The 6417-nt window shown below is 39.7% G+C and overlaps 1 protein-coding gene across 1 annotated transcript in view; it reads left to right on the forward strand.

Annotated features, from left to right (window-relative positions):
- Positions 1-4650: 4650 nt before the first annotated feature.
- Positions 4651-6417, forward strand: part of tmigd1 (transmembrane and immunoglobulin domain containing 1) — a 4996-nt gene continuing 3229 nt past the window's right edge. Inside the window, exon 1 of the mRNA XM_070440818.1 lies at positions 4651-4775. The gene's annotated coding sequence lies outside the window, so the exon portion shown is untranslated. The remainder of the gene's footprint in view (positions 4776-6417) is intronic.

The raw sequence follows: 6417 nt of genomic DNA on the forward strand, positions 1-6417 counted from the left end.
AGAGGAATTCAGAGTAAGAGAGGGAGAGAGCCACAAACAGGCTCATGTTTGTCGCTGTAAGTGGCCAAGCTAGGCTGAGGGGTTTGTGTGTTTCAGGACCTCAGTATCTGTTGAGGAATGCCCTCCGTGTACTCCTCTGAGCCCTGTCTGAGTTGTGGTTCACAACATCTGATTAATGAATGATGAGAATATGGCTGTAGCAGTGTGTGTTGTGTTGAGCCATCGTCCGCCTCCTCTTGAATGCACTTTAACCTTTGACTCACATGTTTTATGTCAAATGGTTTTGTTATATTTCTACACAGTTTGGACACACTCTCATTCCAGGATTTTCTTATTTTGACTATTTTCTACAATTGTAGAATAATAGTGAAGACATCCAAAAACTATGAAATAACACATATGAACTCATGTACTGTAGTAAATAAAAAAAGTATTAAGAATTTAAAACATAGATTTTATATTTGAGATTCTTCAAGTAGCCAATAAGTCTGGCTTGCACAACAGATTGGCAAATGTTATTTTAAATAGAAACTACACTGAGTAAAAATAAGTAGTGGGAAATAAAAGGCAACTCAGCTCCATCATTCATTGAATATCAGATGGCTATATTGAATCAGATGGCTCATTGAATCAGATGGCTCATTGAATCAGAATGCTCATTGAATCAGATGAGCTCTAGATGGCTCATTGAATCAGATGGCTCTTGAATCAGATGCTCATTGAATCAGATGGCTCATTGACATCTGCTATTGAATCAGATGGCATTGAATCAAATGGCTCATTGAATCAGATGGCTCTTGAAATCATATGGCTCGTTGAATTCAGATGGCTCATTGAATCAGATGGCTCGTTGCAATCATGGTCATTGAATCAGATGGCTCATTGAATCAGATGGCTTGTCTGAATCAGATGGTCATTGAATCAGATGGCTCTTGAATCAAGATGGCTCATTGATCAGATGGCTCGTTGAATAATGGCTCATTGAATCAGATGGCTCATTGAATCAGATGGCTCATTGAATCATATGGCTCATTGAATCAGATGGCTCGTTGAATCATATGGCTCATTGAATCAGGTGGCTCGTTGAATCATACGGCTCATTGAATCAGATGGCTCATTGAATCATATGTCTCATTGAATCAGATGGCTCGTTGAATCAGATGGCTCGTTGAATCATATGCCTCATTGAATCAGATGGCTCATTAAATCAGATGGCTCATTGAATCAGATGGCTCGTTGAATCATATGCCTCATTGAATCAGATGGCTCATTGAATCATATGCCTCATTGAATCAGATGGCTCATTGAATCAGATGGGTCGTTGAATCATATGACTCATTCACCACAAAGCCCACTGATAAGCCAACTACTTTAATGACTTTTTCATTGGCAAGATAAGAAAACTTAGGGAGGACATGCCAGCAACAAACGCTGACACTACACATCCAAGTATATCTGACTAAATTATAAAAGACAAGCACTGTTATCTTGAATTCCGCAACGTCAGTGTGGAAGAGGTGAAACAATTACTGTTGTCTATCAACAATGACAAGGCACCGGTGTCTGACCTCTTGGATGGAAAATGACTGAGGATAATAGCAGATGATATTGCCACTCCTATTTGCCACATCTTCAATCTAAGCCTACTAGAGAGCGTGTGCCTTCAGGCCTGGAGGGAAGCTGAAGTCATTCTGCTACCCAAGAATAGTAAAGCCCCCTTTACTGGCTCAAATACCCGCTCAATCAGCCTGTTATCAACCCTTAATTTGAACAGATACAATGCTATTTCACAGTAAACAAATTGACAACAGACTTTCAGCACGCTTATAGGGAAGGACATTCAACAAGCACAGCACTTACACAAATTAATGATGATTTGATGAGAGAAATTGAGGATTCAAATATTGTGGGGGCTGTTTTGTTAGACTTAATGTTATGAGAATTATGTTCTCAATGCTCATGAACCCAATCCAATGAACTACTCAGTCTGAAACCCAGGATTTGTATGAAACTGGTTGAAATGAATCAGACGGAGGCCCAGCTACGATAGTCAGAACGTTTATTTACGAGAGCGCTGGTTAGTTGTACAAAAACCATTCATTTTATACTGGCTCCTTACGCACATACTCTTGCACNAGTCAGAACGTTTATTTACGAGAGCGCTGGTTAGTTGTACAAAAACCATTCATTTTATACTGGCTCCTTACGCACATACTCTTGCACACAAACAGTAGGTATCCTACGCACACACACTGTTCAGCTCCCCAGCCGACAGAGATTAGGGGAGTCCGTGAAACTCACTCCCCGTCCTCCCTCAAGATAGGGAGACCCTGGGAGGTGCTCTCAGTGCCCCCCCCACCCAGGTCGGCACCGAATCTTGCTCAGACAGTCTGTCCTTTAAGATACTAAAATACAGATATATTGTTATACTCTAATTCTGACTAAAAACTACACTCACGGATATATAATTGACTGACTAAAACCACACACATCACTAGAATAATCCTATGGTTTCAATCAATTTCATCATGATTCTAATCAATTTCATTCAATCATATGGTTTCAGGGTGGAATATTCTAATAATTCATATGAACATATAAAACAGTGCAGCTTTTGACATTATTGATCATAGTCTGCTGCTGGAAAAACGTATGTGTTATGGCTTTATACCCCCTGCTATAATGTGGATAAAGAGTTACCTGTATAACAGAACACAGAGGGTGCTCTTTAATGGTGTCACGCCCTGACTTTAGTTATATTTCCTTTCTTTATTATTTGGTTAGGTTCAGGGTGTGACAAGGGTGGTTTGTTTAGTTTTTGTATTGTCTAGGGGTATGTAGGTTTATGGTGGCTCCCCCACAGCCCAGTTCGACCTGCGCTCTGGAGGTACCGGGCTAGAGTGGGAATTCAGCCTGGAAGAGTGGAGCCGACAAATATGACTTTAGTTATATTTCCTTTCTTTATTCTTTGGTTAGGTCAGGGTGTGACAAGGGTGGTTTGTTTAGTTTTTGTATTGTCTAGGGTTTTTGTTTATCTATGGGGATTTTGTATGGTCTAGGGGTTTGTAGGTTTATGGTGGCCTGAGTTGGTTCCCAGGGGTGTGGACTTAGTCCCCTCCTGTACTCCATGTTCACCCACGACTGCGTGTCCAAACACGACTCCAACACCATTATTAAGTTTGCTGACGACACAACTGTGGTAGGCCTGATCACCGACAACGATGAGACAGCACATAGGGAAGAGGTCAGAGAACTGGCAGTGTGGTGCCAGGACAACAACCTCTCCCTCAATGTGAGCAAGACAAAGGAGCTGTTCGTGGACTACAGGAAAAGGCGGGCAGAACAGGCCCCCACTAACGGGGAAAGTACGTCACAAGCTTCCTACCATCCATACCAGGCGGTGTCAGAGGAAAGCCCATAAAATTGTCAAAGACTCCAGTCACCCAAGTCACAGACTGTTTTCTCTGCTACCGCAGAGAAGGTCACATTGTAAATCACATTGTAGGTGACCAAATACTTATTTTCCACCATAATTTGCAAAATAAATTCATAAAAAATCTACAATGTGATTTTCTGGATTTCTTTTTTCTCATTTTGTCTGTCATAGTTGAAGTGTACCTATGATGAAATTTACAGGGCCTCTCTCATCTTTTTAAGTGGGAGAACTTGCACAATTGGTGGCTGACTAATACTTTTTTGCCCCACTGTACTGACTGACGAGGTGACACCAATCTGTGCACCCTGCGTTCCAAATGCCATACTCCCTAAAAGTCCAACCTCAAAACATAATAGAAAAACCAAAAGCCTTTAACACATTCCCTCTTAAAACAACAAATATATCCTGTATCCTCACCACCATCAGAAAACAACTTCCTGTATCCTCATCACCAACAGAAAACAACTTCCTGTATCCTCACCACCACAGAAAACAACTTCCTGTATCCTCACCACCAACAGAAAACACCTTCCTGTATCCTCACACCAACAGAAACAACTTCTGTATCTCACCACCAACAGAAAACACTACCTGTATCCTCTCCTGTATCCTCACACCAACAGAAAACACCTTCCTGTATCCTCACCACCAACAGAAAACAACTTCCTGTATCCTCACCACCAACAGAAAACAACTTCTGTATCCTCACCACAACAGAAAACAACTTCCTGTATCCTCACCACCAACAGAAAACAACTTCCACTCAAAATAAACATCACTATCACGTCAACCATCAAACATAAGACAAAAAACAGACACATTAATTTTCATATCACTTTTTTTATTTATATTTTTATATATATAGCTGCCGAAAACTAAATGACGTTGGGAACAATATTGCATGTCCCATGCCAATAAAGTGAGTTGTGAGAGAGCGAGACGAGAGACAGGAAGAGAGAGAGAACAGAAGAGAAGAGAGAGTGAGAAGAGAGAGAGAGAGAGAGAGAGGAAGAGAGAGAGAGAGAGGAGAGAGAGAGAGAGAGAGAGAGAGAGAGAGAGAGAGAGAGAGGAGAGAGAGAAGAGAAGGAGAGAGAGAGGAGAGAGAGAGAGAGAGAGAGAGAGAGAGAGAGAGAGAGAGAGAGAGAGAGAGAGAGAGAGAAGGATGAGAGAGAGAGTAATTCTGGTAAAGGCTATAATTCCTTGATATAAAGTCTCTTTATAGGATCAGTCAGACCTCTACAAACTACAGATACACCACTCTAGACACAAACCTACAGGAAACTAACCCAAGACTGAAAAGGCAACATTAGATAACCTTTGAAATTCTGTGACTTCTGTTGTGAGTATTCCTCTCCGATTGATATTTGCTTCTTTCTACTGTCTCAGGGCGGAATAGTTATCTCTGTATATATGACCTCTTTCTGAAACCTGACATTAGTTTCTCCTCCTTACTACTGCCTCCTGAGTAATTAGTTACATTGAAATACATAATTTAATCCAGGACATAAAGACAACGTTTACTTCCAGAGTAAATGTGGTTTAGTTCATGTGTTGTTAACTGGCTCCCAAGTGATACAGCGGTCTAAGGCACTGCATCTCAGTGCAAGAGGCATCACTACAGTCTCTGTGTTCGAATCCAGGCTGTCTTACATCTGGCCGTGATTGTAGTCCCATAGGGCGGCGCTCAATTGACCAGCATCGTCCGGGTTTTGGCTGGGGTAGGCCGTAATTGTAAATAAGAATTTGTTCTTAAATGAACTGACTGACATAGTTTAATAAATTTAACGAGGTAAGGCGGACTGTCTATGTGAGATTCAACTGTAATCAGTACCAACAGCCAACAAAATCCCTACTTCCTGCAATTACTGCTAAACAGTAATCAGATGTACAGTATTACTTTACAGTATTCAAGTGTTGTATCGTATGAGACTATACAGTATTAGACTATACAAGAATTCAGATGTACAGTATTACTTTACAGTATTCAAGTGTTGAGTACTATACAGTATTCAGATGTACAGTAGTCACTATACAGTATTCAGATGTACAGTAGTACTTATACAGTATTTCAGATGTACAGTAGTACTATACAGTATTCAGAAGTACAGTACTATACAGTATTCAGATGTACAGTATTACTATACAGTATTCAGATGTAACAGTAATTACTATACAGTATTCAGAAGTAGTATTACAATGCAGTATTCAGATGTACTGTAGTACATACAGTATTCAGATGAACAGTAGTAGTATACAGTATGTACTATACAGTTTTCAGATGCTACAGTTTTAGTATACAGCAGTCAGATGACAGTAGTACTATACAGTATTCAGATTACAGTTTTTACTATACAGTATTCAGATGTACAGTACTATACAGTATTCAGATGGTACAGCACTATTACTGTATTCAGATGTACAGTACTATACAGTATTCAGAATGTACAGTCTATACAGTACTTAAGATGTACTGTAGTACTATACAGTATTCAGATGTACTGCACTATACCGTATTCAGATGTACCAGTACTATACAGTATTCAGATGTACAGTACTATACAGAGTATTCAGATGTACAGTAGTACTTTGCTGTATTCAGATGTACAGTACCTATACAGTATTCAGATGTACAGTACTACGCAGTATTTAGATGTGCTTGTAGTACTATAGAGTATTCAGATGTACAGTACGATACAGTATCAGATGTATTTTGTAGTACTACACAGTATTCAGATGTCAGTACTATACAGTATTCAGATGTACTGTAGCACTATACAGTATTAGATTTACTGTAGTATATACAGATAGTTCAGTGTACAGTAGTACTATACAGTATTCAGAATGTACAGTATTAGTACTGAATTAAGATGCTATACTACAGATGTACAGTTACCAGTATCGTTACAGTACTTCAGTATCAGATGTACAGATGCTATACAGTATTCAGGTCTGTACCAGTACTATACACATTATTCAGTATG

The sequence above is a fragment of the Salvelinus sp. IW2-2015 genome, unplaced genomic scaffold (genome assembly GCF_002910315.2).
Source record: "Salvelinus sp. IW2-2015 unplaced genomic scaffold, ASM291031v2 Un_scaffold3041, whole genome shotgun sequence".
Classification (NCBI taxonomy): Eukaryota; Metazoa; Chordata; class Actinopteri; order Salmoniformes; family Salmonidae; genus Salvelinus; species Salvelinus sp. IW2-2015.